The sequence below is a fragment of the Hemicordylus capensis genome, chromosome 4 (genome assembly GCF_027244095.1).
Source record: "Hemicordylus capensis ecotype Gifberg chromosome 4, rHemCap1.1.pri, whole genome shotgun sequence".
Taxonomy (NCBI): domain Eukaryota; kingdom Metazoa; phylum Chordata; class Lepidosauria; order Squamata; family Cordylidae; genus Hemicordylus; species Hemicordylus capensis.
Window position 1 is genome coordinate 205,998,147 of NC_069660.1, and position 21,083 is coordinate 206,019,229.

Sequence of the window (21,083 nt, forward strand, 5' to 3'; positions counted from 1 at the left end):
CGGCCACGGGGCCGAGCAGTAGTCCCCCAGCACCACCTTCTGAACCCTCCCCTCAAGAAAGGACCGAAACCACTGCAACGCAGTGCCTCCGATTCCCATACTCGAGAGGCGGCCCAGAAGGATACCATGGTCGATGGTATCGAACGCCGCCGAGAGGTCCAGCAGAACCAACAGGGACGCACTCCCCCTGTCTAGTTCCCGGCGTAGGTCATCCACTAGGGCGACCAAGGCAGTCTCAGTCCCATACCCGGGGCGGAAGCCAGATTGAAAAGGGTCCAGATAATCCGTATCATCCAAGACCCTCTGCAGCTGGGACGCCACCACACGCTCCATCACCTTGCCCAAAAAGGGGAGGTTAGACACAGGTCTATAATTGTCCAGGCTGGAGGGATCAAGGGAGGGCTTTTTTAATAGAGGTCTTACCACCGCCTCCTTAAGGCACGATGGCATCCTGCCCTCCCTTAATGAAGCATTAACGATCACCTCCAGCCATCTACCTGTCCCCTCCCTGGCAGCTTTTATTAGCCATGAAGGGCAAGGGTCAAGAGCACACGAAGTCGCCCGCACACTGCCCAGGATCTTGTCCACATCCTCAGGCCGCAGCAACTGAAAAGAATCCAACACAACGGGACCACATGGTACCAAAGGCACGTCTGCCGGAACTGCCAAAACTCTGGAGTCCAGGTCAGCACGGATGCAAGTGACTTTATCTGCAAAGCGACAGGCAAACCGATCACAAAGAGCTGTAGATGGCTCCTCCCCCATTGTCTGGGGGGATGTGTGGAGCAAGGTTTTCACCACACGAAACAGCTCTGTTTGTCTGCACTGAGCAGACGCAATGGAGGCGGAGAAAAAGCATTTCTTCGCCACCCCCACCGCCACGGCATAGTCCCTAAAATGGGCTCTAGCCCGTGTTCGATCGGATTCGTGACGACTCTTCCTCCAGCGTCGCTCCAGCCGTCGCCCGAGTTGCTTCATCGCCCTAAGCTCCGAGGAAAACCAAGGAGCCGAACGGGCTCCACCAAGCCGGAGAGGGCGCTTGGGGGCAACCGTGTCAACAGCCCGGGCCATCTCTCCATTCCAGAGATCAACCAAGGCCTCGACAGGGTCACCAGCTCTGGACACTGGAAACTCCCCGAGGGCCGTCTGAAATCCAAGCGGATCCATAAGCCTCCGGGGGCGGACCATCTTAATCGGCCCACCACCCCTGCAGAGGGTAGACGGAGCAGTCAAACTAAACCCCACCAGGTGATGATCTGTCCATGACAAGGGAGTGGTCTCAAATTCCCCCACCTCCAGATCATTTATTTCCCGGTCGGCAAAAACCAGATCCAGAGTGTGTCCCGCCACATGGGTAGGGCCCGATACCAATTGAGACAGGCCCATGGTTGCCATGAAATCCTGAGCCGCACCCACTAGGGGGGCCTCAGCGTGGACATTGAAATCCCCCAAAACAATAAGCCTGGGGGAACCCAAAGCCACCTCCGAGACCACCCCCGCCAGCTCAGGTAGGGAGACTGAAGTGCAGCGGGGTGGTCGGTACACCAGCAGAATCCCCAGCCTATCTCGGAGGCCCACCCTCAAGGACAAACACTCGAAATTCTGAGATTGCCTGACCGGGCACCTGGAAACGGGAAGAGTCTCACGAAAGATGACTGCAACGCCTCCTCCCCGACCCTCGAGGCGGGGCTGCTGCACGATCTGGAAACCTGGAGGACAAAGCTGAGAGAGACCAACCCCGCCCAGCGGATCCAACCAGGTCTCCGTCACGCATACCAGGTCAGCACGCTCATCCACAATCAGATCGTGGATAAGAGATGTTTTTGTGTTAACTGACCTGGCATTCAGCAGCAGCACCCTAATCCTCGAAGGAGTGTTCCCAGAGCTCCCTAGGGTCAGAGGGTTGGGAGAAGGGCCGGAAAAAGGAACAGGCCTCAATTGCCTGGACCGATTTCCCCTGTAACGGCCTGCCGAACTCCCACCGCCATACCTCCCTCTGCCCGCTACCCGTGATATTGCCGCCCCCACTCCAGACCCACTTTTTGGCTCCCCCAGGCACATCTCCCCAGAATAAACCACCACGGCTTCTTGGCTTAATAAAAAACCAAGACCAGACTTGCGTGATCTCCTGCTAGCTTCTTGATTGTGGGAAGACAGTTCTTCAGGGCAGAAGGAAAAGATCTTCAGGGCCCCAGGCAGCTCACCCCACGGCTGAGAGCCACAAGGACGAGAGCCCTTCTGCTCTCGCCCTTCGGCTCACGCCCCTGGCCCAGCCTGAGCTTTAAAGCAGCAGAGTCAGCCCCATAGATGGAACACACCTGAAGAAAGGTAGGGCAGAAGCAGAAACACAGTCACTGCCAGCCCAAGATCTTCCCTCTTCCCTGTGCATGCATTTTCTTCCTAGATTCTGCATATCTTCTCTGACAACACCAGTCCCTTCTTGGGAAGAAGCAGTCCCTGGCATCTCCTGGTAGGACTGGGAAAGACTCCTGCCTGAAACCTTGGAAAGCCATAATCAGTCAGTGTAGACAGTACTAAGCTAGATGGACGAAGGGTCCGACTCAGTATAAGGCAGTTTCCTAGGTTGTCCTGTTTGCTCAGTAAGTATTAGTGCCATTAAGATGGGCAGTGTCGTCCACTTCTTAGGTGATAGCTGGATCTACAGCCTTCTGCTGTGTTAATGGCTCCCCATAATGGGGCTGTGGAGGAATTGCATTGCTCTGCAGTGTATCAAGTAAGCTGTGCAGGGGTCAAAAGGTCATGGCTTCTGTTCAGCAGTTTCATTTTTGAGGGGAATGAAATGTACTGGTTTGATTTTGGAGGGAAATGAAGGTTTGATTTTATTGGTCATGGTTTGAAAAATGGAGGGAATCTGAGTCATGCTGACTGTGGTTTGAAAAATATAGGAGGGAAGTTTGTGTGTATATAGGAGAATTATACACTTGCAGCAGAGTTAGAGTTGAAGTTACATGCTGGAGAACTGGAAGAGTTCAGATTCAGAGGAAGAAAGAGACACAGTTTGGCGTTTTGAGTGTAAGCTGAGAGTCCAGAAGAAAGCTGGGAAAGGCTTTCACGAAGTACAGAACTGAAGAATTGCTGTCATAGTCTGAGAGAGGATTAGAACTGTGGTCTGGGGCTAAAAAGAGCGGTGGAATCACTGGCAGAGAGTGGAAACTCTCTGGTGAGCTAAAACATTCACAAGTAAGAAGAAACAGACTGGGCTGAACCTCAGAACTAGGAAGAAGAACAGGACGGGAGGCTGAACAAGGGAAAAGCTGGGGTTGCTGAAAAAGCTGGAGTGATTGAGAAGGACTCTAAGTCAGAGCACAGTGAGAGTCAGGTTAGTTGGATGCATTTTGACCCCCTTTTGTTTATTCCTTATTCTCTTTTGCTTGCTGGGGTTTGTACTAAGCTTTTTAAAGAACTATGAATTAAAGTCAACTAATTTCAAAGTAAAATTACTTCTTTATCTTTAAAGAAAAATGCAGCTGCTGTTTTCTCCACCCCACACCTAAAGTCCTTATCATTCTATTTTTTATTTTTATTTTTAAATGCAACAGAGGGTTGGAAGGCTGTTGTAGTAGACTCAGCCCAAAAAAAGCTGGAAAGTCTACTTGGTTGGAGCGGTTAAACTCGAAGGTCAAGGTGGGCTGGTTGAGACCAGGCCGTGACAAGTGGTAGCAGCAGAGTGATTTGTCACAGGGGCTAATAATAATAATAATAATAATAATAATAATAATAATAATAATAATAATAATAATAATAATTTGATTTCTATACCGCCCTTCCAAAAATGGCTCAGGGCGGTTTACAAAGAGAAATAACAAATAAATAAGATGGTTCCCTGTCCCCAAAGGGCTCACATTCTAAAAAGAAACATCAGATAGACACCAGCAACAGTCACTGGAAGTACTGTGCTGGGGGTGGATAGGGCCAGTTACTCTCCCCCTGCTAAATAAAGAGAATCACCACGGTAAAAGGTGCCTCTTTGCCCAGTTAGCAGGGGAATGTCATTCAGTCAGCATTATTCCATAATTGCCTTTGGTGTGCCACAATTTCAGGGACCTTTCAGACTTGTGTGCTTTTTAACAATAGAAAGCAAATGCAACACTACCTTTCACCTACTTCTTGTATTTGTATATTCTGTTTTTAAAACATGTGTTTATTGATACCTAGTGCAGTACATACCTGTCAGTTAGGCAACCCTAATATATATTAGGTAATATAATGTACAATATAAAAGTCTATGATATACAGAGGTTTCAAAAAACAAAAAGGAAATAAAAAGGAGGAGTAAGAACCAATTGTCTCTTGTTCAGTGGCCAAGTGTAAATAGAGTGTCGCCTTTAGTTTACAAAGTTATGCAAACCATCAGCAACAGAGACTTGCACTGATAGTGTTGCACAACCTAATTTAATAACTAAAGCTGTGTGTATGTTCCAGTAAATCAGAGTGGATAAAACTCTACTGTGTTTATATGAAGTATTTATATAAAGTCACCTTGGGGTATTCATCCATTGGTATGTGGTTGAATCTGGGCAAGATTTGGGAAGTACCCATTTTTTGTGCCGCTGTCTTTTTTTATTTTGGTTCAAATCTGTAGTCAAGGTGTATGCTTATATAGGAGAAGATGGTCCTTTAGGTGCTCTGGCCACAAACCACTGAGTTAGGTGGTTTGAGTTAAGTGGACCCTTGGTTAGGTGAGTGAAACTGAATTGCAACTGAGGGTTCCATTGGAGGTTTGGCGGAGAAATCAGAACCACGGTTGGATCCTGCTACTGCAGTTCCAATTATTTGGACGTCACAGTGTGACTTTGCCTCAGGTTTCCCATGACATCCGAAAATGGCCTATCAGTCCACTTCCTGGAGTGTGTCAGGTGAGGAAGAAAGAAGTCTTTGGCATAGACTCAAATTCTCCCTGTTTACCAGGTACCATCTCTGTTTTCTTGAATCTATCTGTGGTAAATCTTTGTCCCTATTTTTGCCTCTGGAGATGCATTACTCAGTTTCCCCCCCAAGTGAGTTATTAGAGTTGTCATTCTGTAAGATCCAGCCCCCTGCCCAGAATCTCTAGAAATTGCGTCCTCAAGTGGGTGAGTGGATGCATCGTGTTTCTAGTGTACCTGCGTGTAAATGGGTGAGTTATTAGAGTTGTCATTCTTTAAGATCCAGCCCCCTGCCCAGAATCTCTAGAAATTGCGTCCTCAAGTGGGTGAGTGGATGCATCGTGTTTCTAGTGTACCTGCGTGTAAATGGGTGAGTTATTAGAGTTGTCATTCTTTAAGATCCAGCCCCCTGCCCAGAATCTCTAGAAATTGCGTCCTCAAGTCGGTGAGTGGATGCATCGTGTTTCTAGTGTACCTGCGTGTAAATGGGTGAGTTATTAGAGTTGTCATTCTTTAAGATCCAGCCCCCTGCCCAGAATCTCTAGAAATTGCGTCCTCAAGTCGGTGAGTGGATGCATCGTGTTTCTAGTGTACCTGCGTGTAAATGGGTGAGTTATTAGAGTTGTCATTCTTTAAGATCCAGCCCCCTGCCCAGAATCTCTAGAAATTGCGTCCTCAAGTGGGTGAGTGGATGCATCGTGTTTCTAGTGTACCTGCGTGTAAATGGGTGAGTTATTAGAGTTGTCATTCTTTAAGATCCAGCCCCCTGCCCAGAATCTCTAGAAATTGCGTCCTCAAGTGGGTGAGTGGATGCATCGTGTTTCTAGTGTACCTGCGTGTAAATGGGTGAGTTATTAGAGTTGTCATTCTTTAAGATCCAGCCCCCTGCCCAGAATCTCTAGAAATTGCGTCCTCAAGTGGGTGAGTGGATGCATCGTGTTTCTAGTGTACCTGCGTGTAAATGGGTGAGTTATTAGAGTTGTCATTCTTTAAGATCCAGCCCCCTGCCCAGAATCTCTAGAAATTGCGTCCTCAAGTGGGTGAGTGGATGCATCGTGTTTCTAGTGTACCTGCGTGTAAATGGGTGAGTTATTAGAGTTGTCATTCTTTAAGATCCAGCCCCCTGCCCAGAATCTCTAGAAATTGCGTCCTCAAGTCGGTGAGTGGATGCATCGTGTTTCTAGTGTACCTGCATGTAAATGGGTGCACAATAGTAAGGCATCACGCAGTGCACAACATATAGCGGGTGGAATTCAGTTTTCTGCTGTGTGAAATAGTGGTGGGTAGGGGGCTTGAGCAGTAATCTTTTGGTATGAGAATGAGTAGTTTCATTTGTGATACCTTGGAGGGTAGGGGCTTGACTCATCTGCTTTGATCATCTGGAATAATGGGCTCTACATGCATTTTGTTATCTGTTTTCCATCTGTGGCATGTTTGTAGTCAGAATTGTATACCACACCTCCCAGGTTGCTTGGCCACACCTCCTACATATTTCACCTATTTTCATCTGTGAAATGTTGAAGGGTCTGGTCTTTGGATGAGGATCCACTATCAAAGTCATCTGTTGGTCTCACAGTACAATATTCCATGATATACTCCCAAAACATAAACAGGAAGAAAAGGTGGGAAGAATAAGGACAACTGTCCCTTGATATTTAGTGGCCAACTAAACAAGTGCATTATTGTTTTTTTCTATAGTGGGAAGTGATTTCAGTAATATTCTGAGGCCATTTCAGCAGTGGATGTACTTATGCACATTCGCATTGTTAGCACCTAGCCTGGGGGCTCAGACCTCCACTGTTTGCTTGTTTGTTTGTGTTTGATCTCTAGACTGCCCTTACAGAATAGCTCAGAGATTAGGAGCCCTGGACCTATTGTCTACCTCCACCCCCATGCTCCCACCCTTGGCCTTGTTTGGAAGAAGGTGATAGTGGAGAGGGGCATGCTTTGAGCTGGAACTTTTCAGGTGTTTCCCCTTATTGCCCCCTCTGTCACTGAGCCTCCCCTCTTCCCCTTCTGTGTGATTGTAATGGAAAGGGGGAGAGACAGCGCCTTTCTATAGCAAGGTGCCGGGGGCTTGGTGAAGAGGGAAAGCTCATGCTCTGTGGCAACCTAGCTGTCAAGCACATTGGAAAGAGCAGCGGGCAGCCCTCTCATGCAGTGGCAACTCAGTTTTGGGGAATGGTGGAGGGGGCAGTAGGGCAGCCCTTGCATGCAGTGCAAACCTAGCTGTCAGGGATGGTAGAGGAGGTGGTGTTAATCAACTCCACGTGTCCAACACTAACCTTGCTGCTGGTTGCTTGGAGGTCCAGCGGGCAGTCTTGAACACAGTGGCAACCCAGTTGTTTAGCATGCTGAAGGGACAGTGAGTGGCTGTTGGGAAGGGTGAAGGGGGTGGCAGGCAAAGCCTCCTTACGCACAGCAGCAACTGAACTGCTGCGCTCAGTGGAGGGCCAGTGAGTGACCTCGTGCAGGACAGCAGCCCAGCTGCCAAGCTTGCTGAAGGGGCGGCAGGCAGCTCTCTTGCCCAGCAGCAACCCAGCTGTTGAGCATCATGGAGGGATGGCGGTGGCGCTTGTGCACAGTAGGAACTTGGCTGTCAGGCTTGGTGGAGGGAGTGCCAGGTGGCTCTTGCCCCCAGCAGCAACCAGTTGCTGGACAGGGTGAGGGGTGGCAGACGGGCCTCAAGCCCAGCAGAAGATCAGCAGTTGTGTATGGTGAAAGGTGGTGGAAGGAATGGTGGGCAGCCCTCAGAGTACCCAAAGGCAATCCATCTACTGAGCATGCGGGAGGAGTGGTGGGTGGGTCTCACAACCAGCAGCAACCCAGCTGCTGGATTCAGTGGATGAGGTGATGGTGATGATTCAGAAGTAGGAATAGGAGATGGATAGCCTCCACCAAAACTATGGTCTCCCCAAAGTGCTCTTCAATAAAATTGTGCAGCTGCCTAACCTACCTCACAGGGTTGTTGTGGGAATAAACATAACCATCTACACTGCTCTGGGCTCCGTGGACAAAGAGCAGGATATACATGTAAAAATAAATAAACAAATCCCTACCTCCCAGTTTTCACACTGTGGTAAGACCACTGTAAGAAGGGATTGCAAAAGGGAGGGAATTTTTAAAATAAAGCAAGTACTGTGGGTCAAAACACACCAGCTAAAAAAGGATGATTTGGTGATTGATGGCTTCAAAAAATGAAAGATAATTTTGGCTTGTTTGCTTTAAAGGTTTGATTATTAAAATGGGAGTTGGGAGGGGAGGCTGTGGGCCTGAGCCAAGTCCTATGGGCCCCAGCCCCGGATCTTTTAAGTACTAGGCAATGTCTCTGATACATCTGCCATTTTGTGTATGTACCTAAGAATATGTGTACCTAAGTTTGGGGGCCAGGGATAGACTGGGACTTCTCGTGGTGTACCGATCACCCCGCTGCCCAGTGGAGCCCCTAACTGAGCTGACAGACTTGGTCTCGGGTTTGGCATTGGAGTCTCCCAGGCTTGTGGTGCTGGGGGACTTCAGTGTCCACTATGGGACCGATTTGACTGGGGCGGCTCAGGAGTTCATAGCGGCCATGACAACTATGGGCCTATCCCAAAGGGTCTCGGGACCAACACACATTGCAGGTCACACGCTTGATCTGGTCTTTCACTCTGATCAGGGTGGTGTTCCATGGGTGGGGACTCCTGTGATTTCCTCATTGTCATGGATGGATCACGATCTGGTTAAGGTTGGACTCACAGTCACACCCCACCTTCGCAAGGGCAAGGGGCCCATTAGAATGGTCCGCCTGAGAAGGTTATTGGATCCAATAGGGTTCCAAGAAGCCTTGGAGGGATTTAGTGTTGGCTCTGCCTTTTGATGCCCTGGTGGAGAACTGGAACAGCAAGCTCACCAGGGCAGTAGACATGATCGCACTGAAGCATCCTCTCTGACGTGCTTCAGAATTGGCCCCTTGGTATACAGAAGAACTACAGGGGCTGAAGCAGCGAGGTAGACAACTGGAGCACAAGTGGAGGAAGACTCAAATCTGACAGATTACAACATAGAGCACATTTGAAGATCTATGCTCTGGCAATATGGGAAGCAAAGAAGCAGTTCTTTTCTGCCCGTATTGCGTCCACAAGTTCACGTCCAACGGAGTTGTCCAGGTTTAGGCTGGATCAGTTTCAGTTTGTGACTCATGAGGATGTAGACAGCTGCTTGGAGCGATGTGGCCTACCACCTGTTCTCTTGACCCTTGCCCGACGTGGCTATTACTATCTGGGAGAGAGTTTGTCGTAGAAGGCCTGGTAGAGATCATAAGTGCTTCTCTGAGGGAGGGTAGGATGCCTCCTTGTCTTAAGGAGGCAATTATTAGACCACTTCTGAAGAAGCCTGCACTGCCTCCTCAGAGTTGAACAACGATAGGCCTGTCTCCAACCTTCCGTGGCTGGGCAAGGTAATTGAGAGGATGGTGGCCTCCCAGCTCCAGGCAGTCTTGGATGAAACTGATTATCTAGACCTGTTTCAGACCGGCTTTTGGGTGGGCTATGGAGTGGAGACTGCCTTGGTCGGCCTGATGGATGATCTCCAATTGGGAATTGACAGAGGAAGTTCTGGTCCTTTTGGACCTCTCAGAGGCTTTCAATACTATTGACCATAGTATCCTTCTGGAGCATCTGCGGGGGTTGGGTGTGGGAGGCACTGCTTTGCGGTGGTTCCACTTTTACGTCTCAGGCAGATTCCAGATGGTGTTTCTAGGAGACTGTTGTTCTTAACAATCTGAGCTTTTATATGGGGTCCCTCAGGGCTCCATATTGTCTCAGATGTTGTTTAACATCTACATGAAACCGCTGGGAGAGATCATCAGGAGATTTGGTGCAGGATGTTATCAGTATGTTGATGAGACCAAAATCTTTTTCTCCATGTCAGCGTCATCAGGAGAAGGCATAACCTCCCTAAATGCCTGCCTGGAGGCAGTGATGTGCTGGATGAGAGGTAACAAGCTGAGACTGAATCCAGATAAGACGGAGGTACTTATTGTGCGGGGTTGGAACTCGGGAGACGATTTTGATCTGCCTGTTCTGGATGGGGTCACACTTCCCAGAAGGAACAATTACACAGTCTGGGAGTGCTTCTGGACACAAAACTCTCCCTGGTGTCCCAGGTTGAGGCAGTGGCCAGAGGTGTCTTTTATCAGCTTCGGCTGATATGCCAGCTGCGTCCATTTCTTGAGATAAATGACCTCAGAGCAGTAGTATATCTGCTGATCATTTCCAGACTTGACTACTGCAATGCACTCTATGTGGGACTGCCTTTGTATGTAGTCCGGAAACTGCAGTTAGTTCAGAATGCGGCAGCCAGATTGGTCTCTGGGTCATCTCGGAGAGACCATATCACTCTTATCTTAAAACATTTACACTGGCTGCCGGTAAGTTCCGGGCAGAGTACAAGGTTTTGGTTATAACCTATAAAGCCCTAAACAGCTTGGGCCCTGGGTATTTAAGAGAACGTCTTCTTCTCTATGAACCGCACCGCCCATTGAGATCATCTGGAGAGGTTCGACTGCAATTGCCACCAGCTCGTCTGGTGGCTACTCAGGGATGGGTTCTCCATTGCTACCCCGAGGCGTTGGAACACACTTCCTGCTGGAATAAGAGCCACCCCATCTCTTACAACTTTTAAAAGGGCAGTCAAGACGCATTTGTTCACCCAGGCTTTTAATCAGATACTGTTTTAATTGTGTTTTAATAGTTTTAACTTTTAATTTTAATTGTTGAAATGTTTTAATCTTTTATTGGCTGTTTTTATTGTTTTGTAAACCGCCCAGAGAACTTGCGTTTTGGGTGGTATATAAATGTATTAATTAATTAATTAATTAATTAAAATTTGTAGTTTCTTGTCTCTGAAAACCATTGACCTGTGTAGATTATAGAGGAAGCCATATTGGAGACTCCAAAGGATCTTATAAGGCCTCAGGATTTTACATTTGACACCCCAGGGAATTGTTTGACTTCTTTTGATTTTGTGAGTATGAAAACTGGATTGCAAAAGGAGAGGCTTATATTTATCACTGCTTGATCATTTTTGTTTACTCTAATCTTATGATGCAAGTCTTACTAGGTACAGATTGCCAAAGCTTTCCCTGGAGACAATGACTCCCATTCAGTTGTAGCAGTGGGCAATAGGTTGTATGTAACAACTGGTGGCTTCTGATGGGAATGTGCATTCCTCATCTGCATCAAAAGATATATCCAGCTACTTCAATGGGAACTGGATGAGTTCTAGGGAAGCCGATAGAGGATGTGAGACCAAATGAACACCAGCATCCAAATCAGCTGCACATGCAGAAAGCTGCTTCTAAGAACACATCACCCTTTGTTGGATGGAGACTGTGCTTACTGTATATCTTTGTTCTTAGACAGGAATGGCCAACCTGAGGCTCTCCAGCTTTTATTGTGGCTGGGGAGGATGGGAGTTATAAGTCAACAACAGCTGGAGAGCCTCAGGTTGGCCATCTCTGCTGTAAGTCTGCGCTTTCTCGCCAGTCCATCTGCCTGACCACACTTCTCCATGCATGTCTGGGGACATATTTAAAGTCCTGCAGGCTATATATACATGTGTATACATCACCTGTTTAAGCAGTAGGGATGTGTGAACTGGCTCAAGGTCAAGCCAGTTTGGCATTGAACCATGCTGGCTTGAGGGCTTGCCCTCGAGCTGGGCCAGCCCAGTTTGGCTCAAGGTTGAGACACACACCCCCGGGCTGCCTCAGGGCCGGTTCAGGGTTCTAAAATTCAAATAATAATAATTCCTTTTAAAAAAAACCTTACTGCCAGGTCTGCCGGCCTCCAGGGGGTGCTGCCGTGGCTGTTTGGGACCGTTTTGGCCCTTTCTAACATGGTGGTGGCCATTTTGGAGGCTGCCGCGCATGTGCCCTGGCCACATGCATGGCGGGGTCATGACTCAGGCCATGCAAATGGCCAAAGCACATGCACATCAGCCTCCAAAATGGCCACAACCATACCGGAAAGGCCCCAAACAGCCCCCAAACAGGCTGAACCAGCCCATAGAAGATTGGGGGGAGGCCCGTGAGGGAAGGTGGAAACTCGAAAGAGCCACTCCCATCAGCATTGGCAGCACCCCCCAGAGGCCACTGGTGGTATGGGTTTGTTTGTTTTTGGTTGACATTTGGAATAATGAACTGGCTCAAATTCAAGCCAAGCCAGGTTTCTAATTTGGGGGCACAAAACCAAACATGCCCAGTCTGGTTTGAATCCAGTTTGGACTTGAACTAAACTGAGCAAACCAGTTTTGTGCATACCTCTACTAAGCAGTTAGACATTTTGATTTTATAAGGGAAATTGAGGCATCTTCTAAATGCCTAAAGGGTTAAAGCGAAGTAGTAAGGCCATTTGGAGTGGTGTTTTTGTGTGACTTAATTTATTCAGGGAGACATCTAAGATTGAAATTTTCAAGATTGATTAAAAAAGCCTTGCTTGCTCCAAAGTCTCCCCAAACTCCTGCAACAGGAATTGAGCACCTCCTTCCCTAAATTACTGCTTGTAAACTTCTAGGGATGTGCATGAATCAAAAATTGTGATTCGTTTCATGTTCAAATCAAAACCTTCTGTTTCAATTCAAACATGAATCCAATCTGCTTGAAACCAGGTTGATTCGATTTGGACTTGATTAGATTTGAATCAATAGCAATAGCAATAGCACTTACATTTATATATCGCTCTATAGCCGGAGCTCTCTAAGCGGTTTACAATGATTTAGCATATTGCCCCCAACATTCTGGGTACTCATTTTACCGACCTCGGAAGGATGGAAGGCTGAGTCAACCTTGAGCCCCTGGTCAGGATCGAACTTGTAACCTTCTGGTTACAGGGCGGCAGTTTTACCACTGCGCCACCAGGGGCTCCTTAAATCTGAATCAAATCTGAATCAATTCAATTAGTACTGTGTGGGGGAGGGAGGGAGAGGAGAGCCTCACTTCAGCCTTTAAAAATAAAAACAAAGAGGTGCTGGGGCACCCCAGAATTACCTTTAATGTACAGAGCCCGCAGTAGCGGGAGGCGGCAACCCAATCCACCATCCCCCTTTTACAAAGAAGAGGCGGAGGTGCCTCTTTGAACTGCTCCTGGCAGGAGTGGTAACTGCAGAGCCCACAGCAGGGAGGAAGCAATGACCCAACCTGCCATCCCTCTGTGGCTGCTGGCTGCTTCTTTTATGAAGAAGAGGCATGGGGGCGCCTTTGGACCACTCCTGCCAGGAGCGGTTTGGATTGCAGAGCTGGCAGCTGCAATGAAGTAGCACCTGGACTCGTCGTTCCTCCCCACTGCTGGCCTGGCTGGCCATTCACACTGACTTACACCTGGCTAAGCCTTTAAATGGCCTCTACTCAGGCACGGGAAGGCCATTTAAAGGGATAGCCCAGTGTTCTTTTAGCTAGAATACCGGTGTTTTTGCACAAACCGGAGGCTTTTTTTTTTTTTAAGGCTGAAATGAGACTCTTCTTCCCATACAGTGGAAAAATCAATTTGGGGGTGATTTAATTTTATTTATTTATTTATTTAGCACATTTTTATACCACATTAACCCAAGGTCTCAGGGTGGTTCACAACAAACAAATACTAAAAACAGTTTAAAACAAATAATAAACCATCAAAAGCTAAAAAGTTAAAAAGCTAAAAGGCCTGGGTAAAAGAGAAGTCTTTAGACATGTTTTAAAAGCCGCTAGAGATGGGGAGACTCTTATTCCCACTGGAAGCGCGTTCCAAAGTCTCGGGGCGACAACAGAGAAGGCCCATCCCTGGGTGGCCACCAAACGACACGAAGGTAGCCACAGATGAGCCTCCCCTGATGTACGTAGTGGACGATGGGGATCATGCAGAAGAAGACGCTCTCTTAAGTACCGTGGGCCTAAGCTGTTTAGGGCTTTATAGGTTTTAACCAGCACTTTGTATTTTGCCCGGAAACTTATCGGCAGCCAGTGCAACTCCTGTAACATAGGAGTAATATGGTCTCTTTGAGATGACCCGGAGACCAACCTGGCTGCCACATTTTGTACTAATTATAGTTTCCGGACAACATACAAAGGCAGCCCCACATAGAGCCCATTGCAGTAATCAGGTCTGGAGGTTACCAGCAAGTGTACTACTGTTTTGAGATCATGAACCTCAAGAAACGGACGCAGCTGGCGTATCAACCGAAGCTGATAGAAAGCGCTTCTGGCCACTGTCTCAACCTGGGACACCAGGGAAAGGTGTGGATCCAGAAGCACTCCCAGACTGCGTACCTGTTCCTTCTGAGGAAGTGTGACCCCATCTAGAACAGGCAGATCAATATCGCTTCCCAAGTGACGACCACGCGCAATAAGTATCTCTGTCTTGTCTGGATTCAGTCTCAGTTTGTTATCCCTCATCCACCCCATTACTGTTTCCAAGCAGGCATTCAGGGAGGATATGCCTTCTCCTGATGCTGTTGACATGGAGAAATAGATTTGGGTGTCATCAGCATACTGATAACACCCAGCACCAAATCTCTGGATGATCTCTCCCAACGGTTTCATGTAGATATTAAAAAGCATTGGAGACAGTATGGAGCCCTGAGGGACCCCATATAAAAGCTCAGACTTTGAAGAGCAACAATTTCCAAGCGACACCATCTGGAATCTGCCAGAAAGGTAGGAGTGGAACCACTGCAAAGCAGTGCCTCCCACCCCTAACACTCTCAGACGTTTCAGAAGGATACTATGGTCGATAGTATCGAAAGCCCGCCGAGAGATCCAAAAGGACCAACAGAGTCACACTTCCTCTGTCAATTCCCAATTGGAGATCATCCATCAGGCCGACCAAGGCAGTCTCCACCCCATAGCCTTCCCGAAAACCAGTTTGAAATGGGTCTAGATAGGCAGTTTCCTCCAAGACCGCCTGGCACTGGGAGGCCACCACTCTCTCAATCACCTTGCCCAACCGTGGGAGGTTGGAGACAGTCCTGTAGCTACTAAACCCTGAGGGGTCTAAGGCAGGCTTCTTAAGAATAGGTCTAATAATTGCCTCCTTTAAACAAGGAGGCATCCTGCCCTCCCTCAGAGAGGTATTTATAATTGCCACCAGGCTCTCCACAACAATCCCCTTGCCAGATAGTATAAGCCACATTGGGCAAGGATCAAGCAGACAGGTGGTAGGATGCACCATTCCGAGCAGCTTGTCCACATCCTCAGGAGTCACAAACTGAAATTGATTCAGTCTATCCACATCAGAGGAGTTGCTGGATACCTCTGCATCTGACACTGCGATAACTGTGGAGTCTAAAGCTAGATCGACCCGAATACGAGAGACTTTGTCCACAAAAAACTCATAAAAGCATCACAGCGGGCAACTGATGGTTCCAAATTTGGATTCAGGGAGCAGGGGGCCCTACTAGTCCCCTCACAACCCTAAATAGCTGCACTGAACGAGAGCCTGTGGAAGCAATACGGGAAGAAAAGAAACACTTCTTTGCTGCACGTACAGCCAGAGCATAGATCTTTAAATGTGCTCAATGTCGTAATCTGTTGGATTCGAGTCGAGTCTTCCTCCACTTGTGCTCCAGTCGTCGACCTTGCTGCTTCAGCTCCCGTAGATCTTCAGTATACCAAGGAGCCATTTTCGAAGCAGTTCAGAGAAGACGTTTAGGAGCGATCATGTCTACTGCCCTGGTGAGCTGATTATTCCAATTCTCCACCAGGGCATCAACCGGATCGCCGGCAGGGCCAACATTAAATCCTTCCAAGGCTTCTTGGAATCCTATTAGATCCAATAACCTTTTTGGACAGACCATTCTAATAGGTCCCTCACCCCTGCAGAGATGGGATGCAACTGTGAGTCCGACCTTAACCAGATGGTGGTCCATCCATGACAATGGGGAGATCACAGGAGTCCCCACCCATGGAGCACAACCCTGATCAGAATGATAGATCAGATCAAGAGTATGACCAGCAACATGTTTCGGTCGAGACCACTTGGGATAGGCCCATAGTTGTCATGGCCGCTATGAACTCCTGAGCTGCACCAGACAACCCAGTCCCAAAGTGGATATTGAAGTTCCCCAGCACCATAAGCCTGGGGGACTCCAACACCAAACCCGAGTCCGCGAGCTCAGTTATGGACTCTGTTGGGCAGCAGGGTGATTGGTACACCTACAGAAGTCTTAATCTATCCCTGGTCCCCAAACGTACATACACACATTCAATATGATCAGACACTGGTAAGGGAGATATTATCCTTAATAACCACAGCTACTCCACCTCCCCGCCCACACCCCCTTACCTGCTCCTCTATGGAGTACCCTGGAGGGAGAAGCTGGGCCCAAGCTGGGCCCCCAGCCTCACCTAACCAAGTCTCTGTGATACACACCAGGTCAGCCTCTTCATCCCTGATCAATTCATGGATTTTGGACTGACCTGGCGTTACAATTTGAAGTTGAAACACTCAAATCAGCCGGATTTGAGTTATACCGATTCAAGTCCGAATTGATTTTCACATCCTTACAAACTTCCCTTTCAGAATCTCAGAGGCTGCGTTAGCACGTAATGCAGAACCACGGGCGCAATGGACCTGTGGTTCCACTCCCCACCCTGTTCTCCTGTTCAAACTGGGACATTACAGAAAGCACTCTCTCTGCAGTCAGTGAGACTGCAGAGAGAAGGGTGAACTGGCTGTGCAGACTTCCTTCTTGTATGAAGGACAGCCCACACAGCCAATCACAACTAGAGAGAGGGAGGAGCTTCCTCCCTCAACTCTGATTGAAGGGGATGCAGGCTGCGGGTGCAAATTTGGACGCAATGCAGGCTGCGTGGAACCTTGGGCTGTGGTGATGAAACTCACTACAACCTGAGAGATTCAGACTGGAGTTCTAGGGAGGAAACCTCAGGTCACTTGTGTCGCAGAACCGGAGTTGTGCACATTCAGACATAACGTAAGAACACCTCTGGTCCCTTTAACTTCAATTTTGCATTGTGTGCAAATGTAGCCAGAGACACCCATGGTGATGATTGGATGCTTGTCATCCCACAGCAGCAGATGGACTCCAAAAGTCCCAGTATTTGTGATTCTTTTCACAGTGGCTCACAACCCCCTGGGATTCTGACCCACAATTGGATAACCCAAGAATAACTAACAGCCAGTCATGGATAATATTGTTTTTAGACTACAAGTCCCATCATCCCCAGCATTTTGCCATTCTGATTAGGGCTGGTGGGAACTGTAGTTCCAAAACAACAAGCTACCCAAGATTGCTAGCAGCAAGCTAAAATATAACATAATTAAATTCAAATAAAAGGGATCAGGTATTACCAAAAATGCAAGTGAGATGAGGTCAGTGTTGTGCATTGGCTGGTTCAAACATGTGCCATCTGGTCTTCTTTAAAGTACCTTGTGATCAGGCAGTTCTGGCTTTTTGCATTATATATAAAAATATAAAATTTGCTTTTAAAAGTTAAGATCTATATTTTGCAAGTGGCAAGCCCTTGAGGCATCTTGGCTGGGCACCTGTGTAGCATTTTCTGCTATTTATATCCCAGCATCTGCTCAGCTTTGCATTGTTTCTTTTGACATTATGTAACTTTAAGAGAACATTGTGAGTGTTCTTTAAACTGAACAAACTGATTGAAGAGGAGATATCTGCTCAGCTGGAATGCAAGCAGAGGTGGGAGTTATTATACAAGCCATTACACATGCAGATCTTGATCATCAGAAACTTTTTATACCCCAAGGTAATTAGCATGTCCATAGATGAAGTTTATTATATACAGTTGCCTGATCCAGAGCCCCAGATGTGCTCCTGTGCAATGTGACACTACTGTGTAAGCTTCACATGCTCTCCTACCACAAAAGAGCTGGTCTTGTGGTAGCAAGCATGACTTGTCCCCTTTGCTAAGCAGGGTCTGCCATAGCTGCATTTGAATGGGAGACTACGGACTGGGTCTCACGATCAGTGAGACCCGGTTTCTTCCAGTGTGCGGGGCGAGTGGGCTAGGCCCGCTCTCCCTGCACACGAGTGGGCAGAGAGCCCTGGGTGGCCAGATCGGCCGCCCACACGATTGCCGGCTCTGTGATGGAGCCGGCAGGGACTGGGGAGCTTGGGGGCCGTGTGGCCTTCAGAAGCCCCAGTATGCCCTGCGTGAGTGCGCAGGGCATACTGGGGAGGGTGGCTTTTCACCTCCCCTCCGGTGGGGGTCTACTCACGAGTAGCAACAGCGTGGAGCCGCGCCGCAGCTACTCATGACCAGATAGCCCGGGTTTGCGGAGCACTCACTCCGCAAACCCGGGCTATGCGGAGGGCTACAGGAGCGGGTTACCCACTCGAGAACCACCGGGCTTGCAGCCAAGCCCGGTGGTTCTCACGATTAGCAGAAATCGGGCTAGGCTCTCCTAGCCCCTACATGTGAGAATAGCCCCTACATGTGAGCATTGTAAGATATTCCTCTTATGGGATGGAGCCGCGCTGGGAAGAGCACCTGCACGCTTGCACGCAAAAGGTTCCAAGTTCCCTCCCTGGCATCTCCAAGATAGGGTTGAGGGAGACTCCTGCCAACAACCTTGGAGAAGCTGTTGCTAGTCTGTGTAGATTATCCTGAGCTAGATGGACCAATGGTCTGACTCAGTCTAGGGCAGCTTCCTAAGTTCCATAAGCTCACCTGAGTGTTTGTGCCTCACTTTGTGCCTCACCCTTGTCTATCATGATTCACTGTTGTAGAAGGAGTAGGCGTGACTCGTTAGAAAATATTTGAGATAAGATTACACAGAGCTTCTGAGATGGGAGTAATGTGTTTAACTCAAATGTTGCAAGATACACTATGAGCAGCTGTCTGGCTTTCTAATATGCAGTTATGAAATGTGGAAACAGATATATTTCCCTTAAACTCTGTTCAGGTGGATACATAGGGTGTGTACAGATGAATGTCACTGGAGTCTTTGGGCTTCTGTTGAAGCACAATCTTCGCCTCAGAATTGTTATCAGGGGAAATAAATGCACTCTATTTATATAGTTTGTTTTCATTTTCTGCTGAGTGGACCAGCAAGCATAACCCCACTTCTCCACATGTTCACATGAATATAAAGTGAGAATAGGCTTGGTTTTGCCTGTTTGCATTAGAAGGCAGTTGTGCACAGTGCTGATTGGCTGGTGCCTGTGCTTTCACCAAGGGTATCCCCTCTCCCTGAAGCAGACTTTCAATGTTTAAGATCAAAACAAAACGAAACAAAAAACTAACGTAAAATGAACTTTTAAAATAATGAAGAGAAAAATAACTTAAAGGCAATGAATGAACAATTGTTCAATTTAATAAAAAAAAATAAAGGTGAGTAGCTATTCTAAAACCTGATGGGAGGGCAATGGCAGCACCAGAAGAAAACTTGAGGGGGACACACCTAGGGTAGGGGTGTGCAATTCGGATTTTCGGGTGATTCGGCTCGGACCCGAGCCGAATCACCTCCGTTCTGTTTTGTGCCCGAATCTGGGTCACCCGAATCACCCTTGATTCGGTTCGGATTCGGATTTAATCCGAATCCGAATCCGAATCGATTCGGGGGGGTAAAAAGGGGCCCAGGGGCAAAATTTTGGGGTGGGGTGGTAGTGCCCAATGGGTAGAGTCTACCACCCCAATTTCAGGGGGATTGGGCAAAGTCCTGATTTTTTGTGAATTTTTAAAGTTTTAGTGACTTTGGGGCAGTTCGGGGGCATAGCATGGGATTTGGGCAAAAGGAGTGGGGTGGGGTGGTAGCGCCTAATGAGTGCAGGCTACCACCCCAATTTCAGGGGGATTGGGCAAAGGGCTGATTTTTGGTAAATTTCTGAAAATTTCATGTCTTTGGGGCAGATTGGGGCATATTGGGGCAGAAAGTGGGGGCTGGGGCAGAATAGTGGGGTGGGGTGGTAGTGCCTAATGGGTGCAGGCTACCACCCCAATTTCAGGGGGTTTGGACAAAGGGGTGATTTTTTGAGAATTTTTGAAGTTTTGGTGACTTTGGGGCAGTTTGGGGGCAGAAAGTGGATCTGCCCCAAAATAGTGGGGTCGGGTGGTAGTGCCTCATGGGTGGAGGCTACCACACCAATTTCAGGGGGATTGGGCAGAGGGCTGATTTTTTGAGAATTTTTGAAGTTTGGGTGTCTTTGGGGCAGATTGGGGGCAGAAAGTGGATCTGCCCCAAAGGAGTGGGGTGGGCTGGTAGATAGTGCCTGATGGCTGGAGGCTACCACCCATCCCCAATTTAAGAGTGATTGGGCAGAGGGGTGAATTATGGTGAATTTATTTGTATGAGGTTTGTCTTCATAAGGTGAAGTGTGCTAAAGTGATTACTTCCTCATATTATTCATAGTAAAGGAAAGTGTGAAAAAGTGAAAGTGGGGTCATGAGAGTTGTTTAATTGAAAAAAATCTCATTTGCTATGATAGAATGAGAATTCACACCTCAGAAAAAACTTCTGAGGTGTGAATTCTCATTCTATCATAGCAAATGAGATTTTTTTCAATTAAACAACTCTCATGACCCCACTTTCACTTTTTCACACTTTCCTTTACTATGAATAATATGAGGAAGTAATCAATTTAGCACACTTCACCTTATGAAGACAAACCTCATAAAAATAAATTCACCAAAATTCACCCCCTGCCCAATCACTCTTAAATTGGGGATGGGTGGTAGCCTCCACCCATTAGACACTATCTAGCAGCCCACCCCACTCCTTTGGGGCAGATCCACTTTCTGCCCCCAATCTGCCCCAAAGACACCCAAACTTCAAAAATTCTCAAAAAATCAGCCCTCTGCCCAATCCCCATGAAATTGGTGTGGTAGCCTCCACCCATGAGGCACTACCATCCCACCCCACTCTTTTGGGGCAGATCCACTTTCTGCCCCCAAACTGCCGCAAAGTCACCAAAACTTCAAAAATTCTCAAAAAATCACCCCTTTGTCCAAACCCCCTGAAATTGGGGTGGTAGCCTGCACCCATTAGGCACTACCACCCCACCCCACTATTCTGCCCCAGCCCCCACTTTCTGCCCCAATATGCCCCAATCTGCCCCAAAGACATGAAATTTTCAGAAATTTACCAAAAATCAGCCCTTTGCCCAATCCCCCTGAAATTGGGGTGGCAGCCTGCACTCATTAGGCGCTACCACCCCACCCCACTCCTTTTGCCCAAATCCCATGCTATGCCCCCGAACTGC

General features: G+C 48.0%; 1 protein-coding gene across 3 annotated transcripts in view; it reads left to right on the plus strand.

Moving 5' to 3' along the window:
* Positions 1 to 2,840: 2,840 nt before the first annotated feature.
* EXOC2 (exocyst complex component 2) overlaps positions 2,841 to 21,083 on the plus strand; it is a 298,803-nt gene continuing 280,560 nt past the window's right edge. For all 3 annotated transcript variants that reach the window (XM_053243824.1, XM_053243825.1, XM_053243828.1), the window contains exon 1: positions 2,841 to 3,340. The gene's annotated coding sequence lies outside the window, so the exon portion shown is untranslated. The remainder of the gene's footprint in view (positions 3,341 to 21,083) is intronic.